General features: G+C 38.3%; 1 protein-coding gene across 1 annotated transcript in view; it reads right to left on the reverse strand.

Annotated features, from left to right (window-relative positions):
* Positions 1–22383, reverse strand: part of FHIT (fragile histidine triad diadenosine triphosphatase) — a 1216856-nt gene that overhangs the window by 980450 nt on the left and 214023 nt on the right. Inside the window, exon 2 of the mRNA XM_040994745.1 lies at positions 2260–2327. The gene's annotated coding sequence lies outside the window, so the exon portion shown is untranslated. The remainder of the gene's footprint in view (positions 1–2259; positions 2328–22383) is intronic.

Here is a 22383-nt window from a genome sequence, read left to right on the forward strand (position 1 = left end):
TCTAAAATTATTTTTAAAGTTTGGTAATAAACAACATTGTTTGTCTTTAATTAATATTTTATCTTTAAAGTTGTTGAAAGGGACCAGAAGGACCAAGTCAATGATTTCAGAAAGCTCACATCATTTTCATAAATTTATCCATCAGGAAATTGGAGCCAGTGACTTTGAATGACTTTCCCATTTATTCAAACAAACGTCTAAATAGTTGTCCTGGTCAGGAAGGCTAAGAAAGCAGGAAAATAAAATGGTAGACCTGTATTCTGTGAAGTCATGATAAGAAATAAACAAGGGAGTTTAAACCACCTCCATAATAAAATTGTCAATGCAATGATATCCTAATAAAAGATACTGTAAAAGGAGTTATAAAATCCTATCATGGAAACATGCTCAAAACAAAAGTCAGATGAAGTAAATTCCAGAATGAACCAACAACATCTTAATGTTATTGTAAGAAGACTCAAGTATATCATCTCTAAAATTTCCTTAATCTGTAATTTTTGAATAGATATATGCAAAACAAAGCACAAAATTATACATCATACTAAAAAAACAAAGTACAATGAAAAGCAAGCATCCCCATTTATATCATTGACAATCTTTTAGATAGTTTTCATTATAGATATCTATAGATATGTATATATTCTTAATTTCTAAGACAATGAAAGATAGCATATGTAAACTTATTTTCAAGAAATATAAAGTATACCCTCTTGGGAGCTGGCATTGGGGCATAATGAGTTAAGCCACCACCAGCAAAACTAGCATCTCATGGACACCAGTTCAGTCCCAACTATTCCACTTCAGATCCAGCTCCCTGTTAATGTCCTGGGAAACCAGCAGAGGACGGCGCAAGTGCTCGGCCCCTGTACTTACTTAGAAGATCTGGAAAAAGTTCTTGGCTTCTGGTTTCTGCCTGACCTAGGCTTAGCTGTTTAGGCCATCTGGGAAATGAGTCAGCAAATGGAAGATGTTTCTCTCTCTCTGTGTGTCTCTTTCTAGCTTTTCCCTATGTGCCCCGACTTTCAAATAAATAAAATAACTTTTTAAAAGTACACTCTTGATGGTGCCTTAATTGTATTATAGATTATATAATGTTCATTTTATCATTTATTTACTAACTGCTTCTTTGGACACTTGAAAATGTTTTTAATTGTTTGCAGTTAAATGCAAGCCAAGAGGAATATTTTTGTATAAAGATTTTTGTATATTGGCATGATTACATTTGGTGGTACTACAAGTGTAATTGTATGTCAATGGTTATATGTGCCACTTTATTTTGACAGGTACAAGTCAAATTGCGTTCCACTGACAATATACCAATTCAGACTTTCATTCATGATTCCAATCCATCCTCTACTAAACGAATTCCCAAATAACCACAAGTCGATCTTCATTTTCCTGCAAACTGATCCTTTCCCTCTTAAGCGGGGTGGGATTAAAAACCATCTATTTTTACTATTGGTTGGTTGTAATTATTACTGCTTAAGATTCAAGGCCATTTCATTACCCACTGGACCACTCCATCCTCGTTGTGCTGTAATTCTAACTAGTCAGATAGATCTTTAATTTGGAAGACTTCCTCAGAATAAAAATTATCTGAATTCTGCAGACATCTGCAAAATGCCCTTTGCAAGTGCATACTTCATGGCTGAATATTTTTACATAACATCAGCTGGAACCCATCGTACCAGTATTCTTGCCAAGTGTCACAACCTGCTCTATTATATCAATAAGCAGCTCCAATTAGTCATTTTCTCCCCATGGTGAAGACAGTTATAATGGCATAGATTGGTCTAATGAAGTTTGTAATACAAAGTGAATATAAAAATATTAAAAGGAAGAGAATATCAAATCAGAATTACATTAAAAAAATCTGCCAAATAATCATGTGGAAAATGACAACATTTCTGAAATAGGATTCAAGAATGAATGAAAAATTCAATTTTTTTTTAACAAAATGGATAAAAATCTCACAAAGGAACACATTCTTGCTCCAGATAGAACCCAAATTTTAAATTACTAAATCATATTTAAATGCCATCTCAAAAACAATCACAAATAAAGGGATATCTAATAAAAACAAATGTCTTAAATAGAATTATAAAATTAAAATAGATGTCAATAACAAATGCTATTTTGACTGCACTGTACACTGATAAATAAATCAGAAAGCAAGTGATAGCTCAAAACCCATCACCAGCCCCACCATTTCTCACTTTGTCCACTAAGGACACTGGGCTTCAATCCAGGCTCACCTACCTGCTGGAGCTTCCTCCTGGGAGCCTCTCTCTCTTCTTGCCACTCTAAGCCACTTCTATACACAGCACCTGAAATGATATTTTCAAAATACAAATCAGATAACATAATTTCCTTCCTTTTCAGCTCTCTACTGGTTTCCCAGTCTTGCGATCATTAGAAGCAAAAGGAAGATATGCTGGAATAAGGAAAAGACAGATTAGCTGGAGAAAAGACAAATAAATTTATGTATACACACAGGGAAATTCGAAAAGTGTGTTTAACCACTAGTGGAGAATTATGCAGACGCTTACATTCCTTTTTCTATATGAGAGAAGACTGGACTGTCAGTAGGACAGGAAATTATTCTTTGGTGCAATCCAAGAACATGCAAAGGTTGGACAAAGACTTAAGCCTGCAGAACAGACAATGATTTGCAGACAATTCTTTATAGAACATCAAATGGGACCAAAATAGAAGATATTGACATGTGACATAAGTCTGGCTAAGTCTGTTGATTTCAGTATTTTTTCCCTACAACAGGAGTTTAGTTCATGAATATTCAGTGAAGAGGGAAGGAGAAATTGTTTCTTCCTCAGCAGTTCCAGGCTTTGGGCAGATTAAGGGCTATTGCACTAAAGGCTCCTTTAATGTCTACTGCTCCTTGAGTGTCACAGCAAATAATCAATATACTGGAGAACCACATTTTGGGGTGACAGCTTCTGGATTCCTTCACACTTTTCCAATAATACACCCATGACTCTCCCTTCTCCACATGCTTCCAGCAAACACAGTCCCAGTTCAAAATCTTAGGTCTCGTTGCTATTAGCTGGACTGCTTGCACTTCAAACACTCATGAGCCTCTCACCTGCACTTCTGTTATCAGCCTCGGGGGCCCAAAACAGGACTGCCTTTCCGCGTACTCACAGAATACCCTAACATGGTGAGCTATGCTTTTTGGGAAAAAAGTTTATTGTCACAAGTCTGCCAAGTAAGATGATCTGGGTACAGGACCCAATTTATTCCCCAATCTCAAAAGGGGTTTGGGGTCTTACATGTTAGATTAAAGAAGAGCATGACCAGGCGAAACCGGGCAACAGAACTTGGTACAGACAAGAAGGGGGTGAAAAATCCTTTGGGTATGGCAATTAATAGATTGTGTTTCTACACTCATCGCATAGTCAATGACCCAATGTCATCATGGTAAGTTATTTAGCACCACAAGGAACAATAAGGTAGCACTTAAGTCAGTCTGAGTCCATCTGTATAGATTTCACTTGCTATATTGGCTTTCACGAAGACTGATTAGTTTTGACAGGGCCCTTCCTAAAAGATAGCTTAGCAGAAACCTGGCAAAGAAAACTATCATGTGATAGCAGACTACTGTGCAACATGCTGGCATATAGCTATTGCCTTAGGTGACTAAAGCAAACTTGCCTTTAAGCAAGGAAGGAAGATTGTTCATTGTTCTCAATTTCTCTTCATTCAGACTTGTCCTCACGTTACCCCACAGAGGAAAGATTCTTTGCCTAGCCAATCTAAAAAGTTAGCTCTAAACACTGTATCACTGTATGATGCTTATGTTCCTTACCCCACTTAGCTCTACTTAGCATTGCTTTGCTTTATGTGCATCTCATTATCCATAACTCCTTCTAGAACACAATTTCCATGAAGACAAGAAGTAAAAATGCCACAATGGCATCTCATACTGGGTTACCACAGTTTTGATGCTCACCACTCTTTTTCTAATCTAATCTTCTGCTAATACTCCTGGGAAGGGAATGGATAATGGCTCAGGTTCCCACCCAAGTGGGAGTCCTGGATGGAGTTTTAGACTCCTGGCTTTGGCTTGGTCCAGTCCTAGTCTTTGTGGACATTTGAGTAGTGAATCAGCAAATGAAAGATATCTGTCTTTCCTACTTTGCCACTCTGTTTTTTAAATAAGAAATGATCTAAAGACATCTCTATCAATTATGATTCAGGAATAACGGATGGCACATGAAACACTCAATGGGTGACATACAGAATGATTTACAAAGGGGAGGTCATGATGTGGGAAAATCAAAGGTCAATGTGATAGTTAGAAGCAAGAGAGAAGCCCATTCATAAAGTTCACACACAATGCAGAGAAGAAAGAGGCTAAAGAAGAATGAATTGGGGATGCTCTCCCCTCAATCCCCCCACACAACTGTTATTAAATATTTCAAACATTTGCTGGCTAGAACTCTACCACTGTATCATCACTAGCTATATGTCAATCATAGAGAAACAGAAAACAGACAGTTTACATGCAAACCTAAGCTCACCATTCTCCAGCTGGGTGAGTTCTTTAAGCCCAATGAGCTTCATTTTTTTTCAATAAAATAAATGATAATAATGGCATATACTATAGTATTGATGTGAGTGAAAGTAAAGCACTGGCCATAGCATTCACCTACAAAACACATAAATCTTTGGGGAGAAATAAAAGGTTACATTAATCACTACTATCTCCAATTTATGGAAGAAAAGCTTAAAACTGAGGAGATTTCCAATTTCAAAGGCATTAACTGAGTACTTCACATGATTTTTCATGGATCTATTCTATTGATAAAATCTCTTAAAGGCATACTAGGAAGGAAAGTGGCTTAGATCAGCAGACAGGTGGAGCTGGCAGAGGTGATGACAGGTACAGGTGGCAGGAAGAGAAGGTTGTATTTAAAATGAAACCAACCAGAATCATAACAGAAATTAGCTAAGGAAAGAGGAAAACTGCTTTAAGCAGTTAGAATCCAGCCTGTGTAATCTCTGGAGAAAAGAAAACCTCACATGTCCAATAAACTGCATGCTTAACAAGTGTTAGAATAAAGTGGGTATGGGAGGAGTGAAGTGAAGATGGAGAAGGTTAAGCCATGTTTTAAAAATCTGCAATGTATTCAATTCCAGAGAAATTAGAATCAACTGAATGGTTTCAGGCAAAGAAATGCATAATCCCAGAATCAAATGACCATAGTTAGAAAGTCACTGCTAAAGATAATGGGGATCCCTGCTAAAGCTGTAAGTCAAGGACTGATCTAGAAATTTTGTGTTTCAAACTGTGCTTTCATTATTTTATTGTTTATAAACATTTTTGTAAAACATCACATGCAGCGTTTCCTTGGGCTAATTGTCTAAGTAAGTGGTCATTCAACAAATGACTCATTCATTAAATTCTTTATAGAATATTCATTATTGAATGGAACTTTGTTTAGACAGAAACTGGAGAGAAAAGCTTGCAGCTAAACAATAAAAGTTTCTAAGACATGAGATGCAAGGGTTGCTTCTGAAATGTGGGTAAACTTCCAAAGGTGGATTACGCAGTATCTATGATAAATCACATTCTAGAGTTGTTCGAACGCACAGCACATGAGTGAGGCTGAAACAGGCCTTCAAAATTGACTATATCTACTAAGTGTAACAATGAGGTAGGCACTGCTGACAGGATGGTAAATGAGAAAAGACTTATAGTATCACAGCAATAACTGTTATCATTATAGGCAGCACAGGGTATTTTACCCCATGTGCATGAGGTAGAAAAATCAACAAGTAGAGAGCAAGCGCTGACTTAATTTAAGGAGGCTTGGACAAGCAATCAAACATTTTCAGTTAAAACTTCTCTGTTGAGAATAAACAGCTTTCAAAAGCTTGTGCAAAATGTAAATGGAATTATCTGCAAATAAAATTAGTGATATTATGGCTTTTAAAATGACATTCTAACTTTCTAAATGTCAAAAGATTTGAATGTCAAATGTTGTCTCTTACAATTGACCAATACAAAATCCAGTTGATCCAAAATCCAAGCAAGCTACCTAAAAGCAAAATATCCATTCCCTACACTAAGGAGAAATGGCTCCAAGGTAGTCAAGATCCTCCTCTTGCTTCCAGAGAGTTCTGCTGCTGATACACACCCAACAACCCAGCCCCCAAGGTCCACCCAAGGTAGCTTACGAAAGTGGAAGGACATGTTTCCCACCCACACCAGTTTCTCCAGTTTAGCCTCTGATATGCCAAGACATCCTGGTGTAACAAAAAGTATTTAATAACTTAGTTGGCCAGGCTCGGCTCATAGCAGAAAGCATAAGAAAATAAATGAGGCCTGCAAGCTGAACACAGGGGAAACTTCTCTAGGCAGTGCCTGCAGTAGAGAGATATCTGGTAATAAAATACCCGCTTAAGTCTTCATTCATTATGTAAAGGACAAAGCTTAAATGACAGTGTAGAAGGCTGAAATCCACAACATGAAAACAAATCAGTAAGCTCTCCTGCCATGGAGGGATCTGAAAATGTCTCCAGAGGACAATCCATAGATTCCTCATGGGGATAAAGTAAATTTTCATCAGGCATCAAAAGAGGTGATTATTTTCCAACTTGCTTCAGCATAATTGATGGAAAAATCAGCCTTCATAACTTCAGCTTTCTATGTGGGCACCAAATATAGAAAGTATGTCTAAACTCCAAAGTGTTCTCTCTGGATTTTACCATTAAAAAAGAAGAAGAAAAAATGGATGAATGGAATAATGAAAGGAAGAAAAGGAGGAAGGGAGGGAAGGCGAAAGGTAAGAAGGAATCAAGGAGGGGAGTGAAAGAAGAAAAAATGCTCTGGATACTTGGCAAATGAGCCCAATGTTAGATGGGGACTCATTACTTTCATTCTTCACGTCTTCTGACATACAGAACACCCTCAAAAACTTTCAGGGAAAGATACAGGATGTCTAGGGGCTGCCCATTTGCAGGAGAAAAATAATTTTTTTTTTTTTTGTAATATAAAACCTGTAAAAGTCAGAGTCAATGAATTCTCTAGTCTTTTTAATTGGTTTATCAGCTCATATTTTTTCAAAAATTACCCTAAAATATGCATGCTTGGTTTATGAAGCCATATTATTAAAATGTTAAGCTAACAGCTATTTCCCAGCTTTGCTTGGCTTTCCTGTCCAATTAGCAAGGCAACTCTAACATTTCTCCATCTTCACTTCATTTCTGACAGGTAACTGTCTGCAATCCACTATCCTCCTAAAGCCAGGAATGAAATGTCAGAGGAGGAACAGTTAATTAAAATGGCAGAATCCACATTACATGCCCTCACAGTCAATAAATGTGCAATTAAAGACACCTTCCTGCACATAAGTCACACTTTTGAATAACATTGTTACAAATCAAAAATCACTCATGTTAACCAAATATTCAGTAAACATTTGCTTCAACAGTTATACAGAAGCTTTAGCTCACTAGTAGGGTAAATTTGATATTGAGATACATTTAAAAAGAGTTTTCTAGCAATAAACGAAGGGGCATGTCTACAATCTGCAAGTAATTTATTGGAGTAAACATTCCACCTACATATCTCATATACTTGCTTGAGTATGCATTCATGGAATTTCATCATTTTATCCCATAATCCCAAATTTCTCAATTTATCCCATAAATGTTGAAGAAAAACATGGCGTAGAACAGTGGTTAAGAGTTTAGACCCCAGAGTCAAGTATTGTATGTTTCTACTCTGCTTCTGCTGCTTACTAAGTATGCTTTGCTTTGCTTTATTTCTTAGGGCCTCTGGCCGCTATCTGAAACACACACACACACACACACACACACACACACACACACACACACACACAGAGGTACTGTCAGAGTGGGTGTTGGTTCTATTGGCTGTGATGCCCACATCGCAGATGGAAGTACCTGGATTTGTACATTCCCTCTGGGTTCCAACCCAGCTTCCTGCTGACCCAGACTCTGGGAGAGAGTGATGGTGGCTGGATGACCATCACCTACGGGCGAGATGTGGATAGAATCCTCAGCTTCAGGCTTTAGTCTTGGTCCCATCCCAGCTGTCACAGACATTTGGTGAGGGAACCAACATATGGGTTCTCTCTCTCTCTGTAATTATCTATATCTTTACTATCAAACACTTTTTAAAATTAATAAAATAATCATTATTGATTCATCATGACACTGAGAGAAATAAGTAATATAAAGTGTACAGGATGGTTTAAACAGTGACTAGAACCTTATAAAGGCTAAATAAAAGTAAGTTGTTCCTCAAATTAGTTACCTTATTAATTTAACATTTAATTCCCTGAAGTTTATTAAATTTGTGTATTTGATACATATATACTTATTTACATGATTGTACCATTCAATTTTTATACATAAGAATTAGAGATGACATTCCAGCTCCTCTCAGCTATGAATACTGCCACCCAATTTTAATACAGAACTACAAAGAAAAGAAAAGGGAAATGAAGGGGTCAAACTGTCAACTTCCATCCCCTTGTAAACTAACTCCCTATGAGTCAGTCTGTGCTCCCGAGGGAGCATTATGAAAATCCCTAATTTATATAGGTGTTTATTTTTGGGTCTGGGGTTTGTTTTGTCAGGTTTATCTCTAGGAGAGCTTGCCATAAAACTGACAGTCCAGCACTTTTATTAAACTGTTCCATTTCAGCATTTTAAAAAGAACATATAGAAACCACACTGGTAGTGGCTATTTAAATTGCCCAGTGGATGCCAAAAATAACAAAAGGACACTTAAATGACCATTTTTGAGTAGAGCCAACAGCATGTGGCCTAATTATCCAACTATGTGAAAAATTCTACAGATCTCTAGCAAAGTACAAGAGCTTGATATTCAAAATTCAGAATGTAAGCATCCACCTCACTAGGGTGTGCAGAACTTTTAAGTCTAAATATAATGCCCAACTCTATCAGGTTAAGTTTCTCTACTCTACTTATAGGAAGCGGTAAACGGATAAAATGGAAAGAACTTGTTCTAACTTGTTTCACGCAGACGTTAGAACCCTGCACGGGATGCCCATGTCCTAAGTTAGAGTACTGAGGTTCAAGTCCCAACTCCACTTTTGATTCCAGGTTCCTGCTAATGTACAGAAATGACGCAAGGTCCAGGTCATTGTTCAAGCACTTGGACCCCTGCCATCTACATGAGAGACCTGGCCTGAGCTTTCAGCTCCCAGTTTTTTGGCCTAACCCACTGTTGGCAACCGAAGGCATTTGGGCAAAGAACCAATAATGGATGAAAGAATATTTTCTGTCTCTGGTTCTTTCACATAAGTAAAAGCTCTTTTTAATGGAAATTTAAACAAAAATACTGAGAGAAAATTGTAAGAGCTTCTGATAAATCACTGATGAAAAAACAAGTAAAGAAAATAATATGCTAAGTGTTCTCCTTTGTTTATTTCCTTTCCAACTTCTCAAAGTAGGTTTCATTATGTGCACTGTACAGGTGAGCAAACCAGTATTATTCCAGAGAGCAGATGTCAGCGTTGGTATACTGGCTGTCCTCTGCCCCCTGCTTGCCATCCATTCTCAGCAAAGCTGATGGTCTCTCCTCAGCACAGCCCTACAGATGCAGCTTCCATTTCCTCTCATGTTGGGACATCGGGCCAAGACAATTGCAGACAGAAGCAATGATTCAGAGAGTGCAAAAAAGTTTTCTCTTTGTTCCCCATCTTATCCCTCTTCTTCATCATTATGAGTTACTTGAACACTGCCCACAACGCTGTCAATAATACCTTCATTAAACTCTCCTCCAAACCCTAGTTAGAAGATATAAACGCTGCTTTTCCATACTAAGTCTTGGCAGTCTGGTATGTAGTTCACACTTACAGAACATCTCAACCCACTCCTGCTACATTTTAAATGCTTAACAGTCACTTGTGGCTAGTGCCTACCAGATGGCACAACTCAAATAAGCCTCAAACACAGGTGTGGAAGTTGCAATTTGAGTGATTTTTATTTTCTTCTTTTTTAAAACTACCATTTATAATTTTACATTGATGCATACTAACTGTGCAATAATAAAAATGTTGTTGGAGCATCATTATAGCAATGGTGTTGTGACTCAACTACCTCTCGCCACACTGCTGACATCCAGTCTTGCAGTGTGTGTTTCTATCCCGGCAGCTCTGCTTGTGATCTAGCTAAAGGTTAATACATTTAGGAAAGCAGCAGAGGATAGCCCAAGTACTTGTGTCTCTGCCACACATGTCAAAGACTCACCTAGAACTCCAGGCTCCTGGTTTTGGCCTCTACTGCTCAAGTAAGTAAACTTTTACAGTAAAATGAAAATGTTCAATAAGTTAAAAAGATCGCTATTGGTTGTCAGCACATTAAGTTTATGATTATAAAGCATACTACAATTACATTATTACAAAAAATTAACAAAGAAGAAGGGAGGATTGAGCAAGGGAAGGGGAAAGTATGGTTATCTTTTTAGAGTTGTATCTGTGAAATATTTTAAATTGATTCTCTTTATCTTAATAAAAACACCAACTAGAATATTTTCTTTAAATATTAGAAACAGGATATTTTTTCTTACTGTGTTTTTTTGTTGTTGTTGTTGTTTACTTATCTCCTTTTTAAAAAGAGTTGGTGAATGTGTTTTAAGGACTTACTTTTTCTTTTAATTTGAAGGGTAGAGTTATAGGATTAAGAGAGACAGACACAGAGAGAGCTTCCATCCACTGATTCACTCTTGAAATGGTGGCAACAGTCAGAGCTCAGCCAATGCAAAGTTAGAAGCCTGGAGCTTACATTGGGTCTCCTACACGGGTGCAAGGGCCCAAGGAGTTGGGCTACCTCCCACTGCCTTCCAAAGCAAAATTAGGGAGCTGAATCAGAAGTAGAGCAGCTGAAAAAAACGAACTGGCATATGAGATGCTGGTGTCACAGGCAGAGGCTTAGCCAGTTATACCATGGCACTGGCTCCTTAATTTACTTCCTTTGCCACAGGAACACTACATGCTTCCTAGAACTAGAGAAGTGTCTTTCTTGCACTCCTTTTATATTTCCTTTGGATTGCTACCTATCTTAGACTTGGGCAAATGAATAAGTATGAAATATGGCTTCTATAAGGGCTGCTAAGCCAACTCAAGCTCCTCAGTGGTAAAACAGAATCTAATAGAATTCATTGCACTGTTTTAGCAGCTCTGATGGGCTCGTTGAAGGGCATGGAATGAGGCCAGAAACTGCTTAATTTGAAGTTAATTAAATAGTGATGACAAGCCTTAATCTCCAACTTGTCATCAGATTGTAAACATTGATTGCAGCTGCAGCAATCTGTAATAAACCTATTGAGAGAAATCTTGACCAGAATGAAATGAGTACATTGGCTTCCCAGACGCGGTCCAAAGAGGTAAGATCACAGAAATGCAGGTGCCAGCAGAACTGAAGACCCAACAGGGCAAACACTAAAAGGCAGAATGAGTCAAATCTATGACAACCAAACCAAACCAAGCACAGGTCCTAGATGCTGAATGAAGTAGGAGTAGACTTAGAAAAACAAACGACTTGGAAACAATTCCAAATAGCCATACCTGTGCAAAAATAAGAAGGTACTTCAAACATTCCATGGAAATATGAAACTAAACTTACACTTACTTGACTACAAAAATGAAATTGTTGCAGTTTGTTATAATCTGTCTTTTTTACGAACTTTTTGAAAACTTTCCATATACATGGTTTAAAAAAAATTCACACCAAAACAAATCCACCTGCTAGTTCCAATTTCCACGAATTTTGTAAAGTCTCCTTATTTAGCTGAACTACTATATGTGCTGAGGCCTCTGGTTCACCGGTTATACCAGCAGAAGTGAGCCATAGTAGCAGCTTTCTGAGGGGAAGCAAGGAAAATAATGACAGAGGCACCTACTTTGTGCAAAGCACTTGACATGTAATTTATCTGATAATTTTCATAATAATTTAAAAATAAGAAAATAAAAATAAGTTTTTTCCCCTGTATTTTAAGGAAGACTAGGTTAATTCTCAGAGAAGCAGTCAACTGGCCAACAGATTTATAAACGATAGCTGACCCCAGACTAAGTCTGTAATATAAGCTCTAAATTGTAAGATGAATCTGCCTCAAGCAGAGAGACAATTTTGAGGAAGTGGAGATTAATGAATGGTCAAGTTCATGCAGAAGAAAATACAACAATAACAACAAAAACCTTCCAAGAGGATGGGCACTGTAAATGACCTCTCTCTTTCTACCTCTTTCTCTCTCTCTCTCTCTCTTTCTCTCTCTCTTTCTCGGTGTGTGTGTGTGTGTGTGTGTGTGTGTGTGTGTGTGTCTCAGTCCCTCATTTTCCCAATAAGGAAATGCAATTTAAAAAAATTAATGTAATATGTGTGAAATGAAAATTGTGGCAAGTGTTTCAAATAATAAGTAAACAAAATGCTATTTTTTCAAAAAAAAGAGATATATTTGAAAAGCCACACAAACAGAATAAGTGTGGGACAGGCCAGGCTAAGTTGTAGCACCTGTCAAGTCACATGAGAGCTGGAACTGGGGGTAGGACAGGTTGTGCAAGATTGTAACACCCATCAGTGAGAGCCAGAATGAGTGAGGGCCAGTCAGACTAAGCCACAGTACTCACCTGGTGAGTGCCAGGAATGGGGGGCAACCATATTAGTCTGGGCAACAGCGCCCACTTGCACACACGAAATACATTACTGACAACAGGCCTGTTAAGAGAACTTGGAGAACTCCTCTGCTAGGTCACAGCTTCTGCTGGTGAGTGGAAGCATTGGGGCTGAGGGCATGCTAGACAAAGCTGGGCTGCAGTACCCACGGGCATAAGTGTGGCCATGTCTGCGGATGGGTTGGGCTGGGCCAGTTCACAATATGCACTGGCACAAGTGAGAATTAGGAGCGGATTGGGCACATTTGAACTGCAGCACCAGCCAGTTCATGAATGCTGGTGCTGGGAGTAGGCTTGGCTAGGCTAGGTTGCTGCATCTGCTGGCAACAGCTAGACTGGGGGCGAGTTGGTCTGAGTCAGCACCAACTGCCAAATGCTGAGACTAGGGGCAGGCCACAGACGGTCACAGCAGCTGCTGGCACACACAAGACTCAGGGCTGGGAGCAGGCCTAGTAGGAGAACCTCCAGGACTCTTCTGCTGGGCTATGCTTCCAAGGGTGAACATGAGAGCTGGCTCTGGGGATGGAACAAGCTGGGCTAGGCAGCTGCACCCTCTGGAATACATGAGAGCCATAATGAGTGTGGGCCAGCTGGACGAGGCCACAGGGTCAGCTGACAAGTGTCAGAACTGAGCGCAAGTCATGTAAGGCTTGATCACAGTACCCCATGGCAGGTACAAGATCCAGGGGTGGGAGCATGCCTGACAAGAGAACCGTGGGCATTCTCCTGCTAACCTTAATTTTCCACTGGTGAACAGGAGAACCAGAGCTGGGGTGGGCTAGACTGGATAAGGTCACAGCATCTGTCAGCATATGTAAGAGCTGGATATGGGGCAGACTGGGCTGAGCTAAGCCACAGCACACACAGCTGTGCATGAGAGCCAGGCGGGATGTGGGTGGGGTCAGGTTAAGTCACAGCAAATGCTGGCACACACCAAAACCAGGGTTGGGGTGGACTTGGTAGGGGTTATTGGGAGTCACCCCAAAAAGGCCACACCACCCATTGTTACACATGAAGACCAGCTCTTTGGTGGACTGGCTGAGCTGGGCTGGGCCATAGCACCTGTCAGTTCCTATGAGATATGCGGCTGAGGCAGAAATGACCAACCTGCATCCACTGGTATGTACACATGTGGTATGTATGGTGCAGCTGACAGACTGCTTCTGACCCTGCACTGGCTGGTGCACTGAAGAGTAAAGTCAAGTCACCCCAAACAAAGTTTCTTGTTTGATCACCTGAGAGACTGCTAGACTCAGATCCTGGCCACAGGAAAGGATGTGTAGTCCAACTTTGGAGTGCATATATTGGGACTGGGCCTCCTCAGTTACTGACACCTGTTCAGTGGACAGCATGTCCAAATGCACATGGAGGACATGACCACCAGCTCATATAGGCCAGCAAGGGGCATCCACAACCTTGTCAGAGGAGAGAAAGCAGAACAGGTTGGACAATTTTCCTAGCCAAACTTTGTAGCAGGTTCTTGGGTCTGTGGATGCACGAAGGTGCACTTTTTCAACCAACAGAACTTGGAAAGATTTTCTGAACCCTGGAACAACAAAGTTGACAAAGTCTTGGGGCCTATCAAGACCACTCAGTTAATGCCCATATTAGGGTGTCATCAAATGACCATCCCCCATCCCTTGGTGTTAATGTAGTTTCACAACAAGGTGTAGCCCCCCACATCCTCTCCTGCAGATCTAGGAGAAAAAAAAATTGAAGCATTTGTCACACCCACCTTTCCCTATACCAGACCCTCCTCACCTTAATCAGAGGACCACATGGGCATCCATCCCTCTCAATTATGTAACCAATATTAAAAAAGAAAGCAACATTAAAAAAAGAAGAAGAAAGAAAGAAAAGCCTGACCAGAACCAGGGGCCTGGGAGATGATCTGGGTTTCCAATATGAATGTCAAGGGCCCAAGCACTTGGCCATCTTCCACTGCCTTTCTTAGCATATTGGCAGGAAATTGGATTGTAAGTAGAGCAGTCAAGACTCAAATACATGTTCATTTGAGATCCCACAGCCCAGATCCAGCTGTGATCATTCTGAAGTATCCTAATAGAAGGGATTACAGCAAAACTGAACTCTGCACATCTTTTCACTAGTGGTAAAGTTCTGCTTTACTCATCGCTGCGTAAGCTTCACCATGATGGGGCTGCTTGCCTTGTTCATTACAGAATCATCCCTATATACACATGTGGTACATATGAAATATGCTTTGAATAAATTAATGAGCTTGGTAAAAAATATGCATACAAACTCCCTTATAAAAACGTTCTTTTCAGGCCAATGTTAAGCAGGTAAACCCACTGCTTCTGATGTTGGTCATCCATATCCGAGTGTTGATTCCCGTCCCAGCTGCTCTATTTCCAATCTCACATTCCGGTAGTACATGCAAGTAAGCAGTGGAAGATGGCCCAGGTGTTTGGGTCTCTGAGACCCATGTTAGAGAAGAGGATGGTTCCAGCCTCACCCACAACTGGATACTGATGCTAATAAGGTAGTGAATTAGAGAATGGAAAAACCTCTTACTCTCTCCTTCTTTCTCTCTGTTTTCATTCTTTCTTGCAAATAAATAAATCTTTCAAAAACAACTTTCTTGTGTTTTGTTTTTTGCTATTTTGTACCTTGCAATTGAACTTTCTTAAATAATTAACAAACGTGAAAGCCAGTCACTTGCCTCTTGATTAACAGTCAGGGTCTCCTGTCCGAGAAGCCATTTAGTTTCATTAAAAATTAATAACTTTCCACAAAATAAATATACACTATACATAGTACATCAAGGATTCCATTTTTAATAAGAAATTAAGTAATGCAGAATGAATCTATTAACTAGATTAGAACTTCATGAACTTGCCCTCCAAGTCATCATTCATTTACTACTTATTTCTCTTCTGATTGATACAATTATTTATCCAGGAAAAAGCAGTTCTGAAGAACAAGAGTAAATAACATAGGTGCGTTGTCATGCTCTGTTTAACATCTGCAGAATGACACAATGCATTTTTATTACATGTTTGAGCTACGCTATTCCTTCTGTTATCTGAGGAATAGGTTACAGCAAATCAATACAAATCTAGGGCACCAGATGTAAGATGTTAAGGATCTATTCATTGAAAAATTATGAACCATGTCATAGAACTTAGTTAAGTCAAATCTAAATTAAATTATTGATCTTAATTCATTTTTCCTTTTTTGAGATAATTATCTCCTGAGATTTTCCAACATACATTGTTGCCTATATAGCAAATGAATCATTTTGTTCTAGGTTTACCATGTCTGGTGAATGAGAATTTTCTAAAATTAATTATTTTGCTTGCTGGCCACACTTAAATTTATTTATAAGCTGAATTCCTCTCATGTAAGCATCTAAATACATAGCATAAAAATGTATAAAAATGTTAGCATGAACTCAAAGAGGGTAAGAATTCCTTTTTTTAAAATACAAAAAAAAAGCAAAGAAATAAATGGAAGGTTATTTTTTTCTTCGTAACATTCCACAACTTTATGGTTCATGATAGATTTCATTAATGAAGACAAAATATATTTGCCTCATCTTTTAAAATGACTTAAGTGTTTTACTAAGCAAAACAATCTAGTCAACATGTGGTGAATGCAGTTTTCTCAGCTTTCGTACCTAAAGGTCTTTCAAGATACAGAACCTCAAGTTCCGGAAGCAGTTTTACCAATTGCTTTGGAGATTTCTTCAAATACCAAGAACTTTTATCCCTTATCAATCCCCAATGTGACCAAAGAATGTGGCTTGAACTGGGATCTTATTCCTCCTTCTGAGAAGGGAAAATGTGCAAATATTATGTAGGAAATGTAAATTCCACAGACTCATGTTAATTCATGAAACAGAAGCTGACATAGGACTTCTTGTTAGGAATGATCTTTGAATTAGAGCTGTATTAAGTAAGAAACTTTTTCTACTGCGAAAACATTTTTTATTTAACACAGTAGTGCTAGATACATAGGCCTCTTTATTTTCTCTAATGGAGACCCCATCATTCTTACTGGTGCAGCACCAAAGGAAACAGAAACCATTGCTGACATTTGGTTGGAATATTTGTATCCAAATGTAGCGAAATGTCTTCACAGAACCTGATTAAGAAAACATGTGCTGGCCCGGTGTGATGGCCAGCAGCTAAATTCTTACCCTCGCATATGCCTGGATCCCATATGGATGCCAGTGCATGTCCCGGCTACTCTATGTTCCATCCAGCTCCCTGCCTGTGACCTGGGAATGCAGTAGAGGATTGCCCAAAAGTCTGGGATCCTGCACCGGCTTGGAAGACCAGGAGGAAGCTCCTGGCTTCTGGTTTTGGATTAACAGCTCCCAGCCCATTGTGGCCACTTGGGGAATGTATCAGTGGAAGGAAGATTTTTTTTTGTCTGTCCTTCTCTCTGTAAACCTGTCTTTTAATGAAAAATAAATAGATCTTTAAAAAAAGAAAACACGTGAACTCACAAAAGCTCTCTCTCTCTCTCTCTCTCTCTCTCTCTCTCTCTCTCTCTCTCTCTCTGAGGTTGAGAAACATCTGTAGCTTTTTGTCAGGCTGTCATGCTGAGAAGTGTCCAGCATTAGGTATATATCCCTGTTTCACAGAAGTGTCATTCTCAGTTGCTGAGACAAGGGGATCCTAGCCCCGCAGCTGGCCTGAAGGACTCCTTCTCCCAAGATCTGCTCCAAAGCAGAGTGCCCTTTACACTGGAAATCAGTGTCATCTGACGAAAACTCCAATACTAGTGGGGGAAAAAAGTCTCTTGCTTATCCATCTCTCTCCACTGTATTTTGTATTTTTCCAGGTGACAGGAAATCAGGGCAAACCCGGAATGCAAGAAGTCAAAGCAGTATAGAGTTGGAAAAGGGCAGTTTCAAAGAGGAAAAGACTCAAGCTTCCCTCTGCACAGAAATACAGAATGCTGTCCAAGGGAGGGCAGGAAGCTGGCTCTCTTCAGGCCCAGTCATAGGTCACAGATGCCTTCTGCAGTTCGTTTCAGAAGATATTGCCCCACTTGGCTGTGGTGCTCTCAGGATATGGCATGGAATCCATTTTTTGAAGGATGGACTCAAAGGAACTACTGAGCCCCAATAAATTGGATCAAACTGGCCTCCATATATGAACGATAAATTTTGGCCCAAAGCTGCCTCTGTTCATAGCAAACTGTATCCTAGAGGAATTTAACTGATCCTAAGAGTATTCCTCTATAATGGAGCAACTGACATTCAGTTAATTATAGCAACTAAACCTCCAGCCAATAAGAGACCAAAGGCTGACAAAACATGACTGTAAAAGGCAAACACCATCATAAGCCAATAAGCCTACACCTTCTGTAGGTCACATCCTTCTCCTTGATTATAAATATAACTTTCATAGGTGTGGGGAAAGGGGAGGCATTCTTAATCATTTTGCATTCGGACACTGCCAACTTTAGAGCCTTCCCCCACCTCCCTTACTCAGATAGATACAGTTAATTGGAGCTGATCCCAGGCTTCGTTTAATAAAAACCAATGTATAAATTCAGAATGTCGAAGTAGTAGTCTACAATTTGCAATAACCGCAATAACCGTGTTATTGTTGCACAAATGTCAGAACGACCAGTTTTTCACTCCCTTCCTGTAGACATCCTCCATGTAAAGCCAAATCCTAATCAGGCAGCAATCTGACATGTAAGGAATCCAAACAAGAGCAACTCATTTGATGAATTAAATGTTAAATGGCATCAGGGGAGATAGAGTCATCAATGGGAGAGAATAGACAATATGTATTGGCTGAAGCTCCCTGTATCCATTGCCATAATGGGAATGGCCCTGCCAATAAAATAGCAACACTCCAAGTTCCTCATAGGAGGTCTTGGCTCCTCCAAAAAAATTACACGTGCATTCTTTTCTATCTTTTCATCTTTAAGTGACTACAATTTGAATGCCAGGGCCTTCTGCTGTTCTAAGGCAGCAATGTTGTTTTTCTCCTGTGAATTAAAATACACTCAATGTTCCAAATGATCATATGAAAAGTAAAATTAAAAATACATTTATTTTTTTCACCACAATTATATAGGTGAATAATTTTTCAGTGTCCATGTTAGGTTAGCAGTACAAAATCTTCTTCAAAAAACAGATACAAGCCAGTCAATTACTGGTAATCCACACTGCCCAACTTTACATTATAATAAACTCACACCTTAAATTCTTCCATGTTGGTTTTCAATAACGAAAGTTCATAAACAGCTTTCTATGTCTAATTAATACCATGACGCATACTTTAACATGCACCTCTTTGCCAAACTTGTGATTATTTCCATAATAAACATTCTGATACATAGAACTGCTGGGTCATACGGTGTGCATCAACTTGTTCACTCACATGTTGGCTAAGGCTGCTTCCACGTAATGCCGGGAGTTCCTTAGTTGTGGTTGTGTAACAGAAGGCCAACTGTTTTCACACCTTGGTCCTTTTCATGGAATTCCTGACCCCTGACCTAAAGACTGCAACTAACTATAGACGGAATCCAGACATCTATCCTACAATGGAACAAGGACAGCCCATTTTGTAAAATTCAACATGACTATAAGCAGACCTCGTCTACTGCAACTGGTTTTCCCCTTCATTATTTTAATCAGTCCAAAGGTTCTACATTTTACTACTTTAGTAGCTTTAGACTACCACTAAAAATTACTATTAGAGAAACATGGCTCCAATATTAACTATAAAAATGATCAAAAACTTAGACATAAATCAGAACTAAGTAAAAAAATGTGATGTCATAAAGTCTTAACAATATTGCACAATATTGTTTATAACAAATAAGTTTATATATTTTTATGTATTTAATGAAAAATTATTATTAAACTAAACTACTTGAAATATATGTCTTAGATCATTTTAAGCCACTAAGAAATTTCAACTAGATCCCTTACTATTCATAAGCAAAACTTGCAAACAGAGCTAAGAAAAAATAATATTATACCTGTTTTTGAAAATAATCATAAACACCATGTATGAGCTATTATTAATTTTTCATCAATTAAATTTTAATCTACAGGACTATATTACATGCAAAAAAAAAACTACACACAAACACACAGTCCATGAGACATTTTTACTGTCATTACTGCAAGAGCCATTTAAAAGATTTTCTATGGGATAAAGATTAGGTGATTTATCATGGTTTTATGTTCCTTTAATCTGCTCTATCTTCCCATTGTAAAATAAATATTGGTTTTAAAATAAATGGTTCTGCCCAGGGTTTGATGAGAAAAATTGCCCTGTAAATCACAGGTTCACATGTGCCAAACTCTCAGTCCAACGTTAACTAGCCTATTCTGAAGAAAAATAAGTCAATTTTATGAAACAAAACCTAAGGAAGACAATTATATAAGTACATTATCAATGCTATCATATTGGAGACATGAGCTTCTTCACCCCTGTTTTTGTTTATTCTCTAAACCCTCTAAATGAGGACTGACAGCAACAAGGACTCCAAACAGAATTTTTTTAATGTGTTCTTTACTGCAAAATCTATCTTTAAAGATAGTCTTTCCAACTCTAATATTCAAGCTTAGTAACTGAAAATAAACAGAATGATAATTTGAGAATAGCCTGTTAATATTTTCATCAATCATGTTTTTCATACATCCAGGGCCAAATTGATTAATAGTTTCTTAGAATATTTAAGAGAGCTCAGAAAAATCAACAGTATACATCTGTTTGTCTTTAATACGCATACAGATTAAAACACTCTGAAGATTGGACCTGGCACGATGGCCTAGCAGCTAAAATCCTTGCTTTGACCAAGTCAGGATCCTATACGGATACCGGTTCTAATCCCGGTAGCTCCACTTCCCATCCAGCTCCCTGCTTGCAGCCTGGGAAAGCAGTGGGAACCTGCACCTATGTGGGAGAACTGGAAGAGGCTCCAGGTTCCTGGATTGAGTACAAAATAGGAGCTGGGAACTCCATACAAATCTCCCACTTAGCTGACAGAAGCCCAGCTCCTTGAGTCATAAACTGTGATTCCGGCATCCGCACTGGCAGGAATGACAAAGATTTCAGGAGCTGGAGCCAGAAATCACACCAAGGTACTGTGACATGGGTTGTCAAGGGCCCAGCCAACTAGATTATACATCAACTCAACATTATCTTGCTTTCCTTCAGTTCCGTTTTGTGGGACAGTGGGTGGAGTGAGTTATTAAATTCTCAAAATCCAATGTGTACAAGTTTTACACCTCAGCATATCTGAATTCATGCTGGTCATACTTAAAGAATCCATGAAGCTGTGGTAGTTACTTCAATTCTGTTACCTTACGTTCCAGTTTCTTTTCCTCCATCTCCAGCAACTTGTCCACAGATCACACCTTGAGTAACATGACAAAAAGCACTTTTTCTCTCATAATGATATCTCTTAAATTTCTCTTCAAGAATTCTCTGTATGTTTGACAAATGAAGTTCCTTATTTTGGACAAGTCCAACGCTCAAAATAAATTAACCTATTCCTGACTGTAACTCTATATTTCCTTGCAGTAAAGAAATACCCATTCCAGAGGATGTATCTTAGCTCTCCCTCTCTAAAAGCAATCACTATTCTAAATGAAGTTGGTATATTTCCTTGCCACGATGTTTTTCTACTTCCTTTACAGCTTATGTTAAGTTTTTGCATGAAAGCACTAACAAGGGAAAATGTTCACATTTTTTAGAGACATGTGAATTTAACACACTTCCTTTGGACAAATCTGTACCATATTCCGTAGTAATTGTTGAAACTGAATCAAGTACCTTCCTATCTTTCCACCCTATGATTTCTTGTGGGTTTTTCATTCACCACTTTGATAAACAGTTTAACTTTTGCTGTTTTTAGATCCCATACCGTGCCACAGATTGGATAATTTCCTTCATTATTCAAGTCACAACTTAAATGTCACTCTTTTAAGTAAACATTGCAAATCTGCCCTTCACCTAGTAAGTTAACCACTGTTAATCTTCTTATATAGTACTTTAAACAACTTTAATTTTTACTTTTGTAATGATTTTTTTTCATATCCATTTCATTCATAAAAATAGAAGTTAGCAATAGCACAATTCTAAATGCAACAAATGTTCATTAATATTGGTTGAGTGAATGAATTAATTTCCATTCCAGGAAGCCAGACTCATTCTAAATATTAGATTTTTCAGTTCCTAATTAGAACATTATCTTACAATGCATGCATCAAGCACATTTATTAGAGTGCATGTTTTCAAGTATATTGGTATCAAGAAGCTATTCATAGTATTCTTAAACTTTTACTCAGTAGAAATTGATATGTAAGTCTCCATTTTTTATTTTGTATACTGTTTCTGCTCTCTCTTTCTCTCCTATTCTCTTTGTGTGTGTTGTCTTTCTGATGAATTATTCAAGTTTACTAAATGTTAATATGCTTTTATTCTGCTTTTCTAATCCTCTATTTTTTAAATTTCATTTCAATATTTCTTATTTTTCTTTCCTTATACTGCATTTGTGCTTCCTCTTTTACTGTATTTATACCTTTGTTTTAATAGATAAAATCACTAATATGTCTCCTTTCACTTTTAATATATCAATTTACAAATCTATATATTGCCCTCATACACTTGCTTATTTCTTAAGATTTTAAAAATATACTATTTTCTATCCTCACCTCTCTCTGATTTGAGAATTATCTAGAGGTATG

Source organism: Ochotona curzoniae, unplaced genomic scaffold (assembly GCF_017591425.1).
Source record: "Ochotona curzoniae isolate NIBS_2020 unplaced genomic scaffold, NIBS_Ocur_1.0 contig_908, whole genome shotgun sequence".
NCBI classification, from domain to species: Eukaryota; Metazoa; Chordata; class Mammalia; order Lagomorpha; family Ochotonidae; genus Ochotona; species Ochotona curzoniae.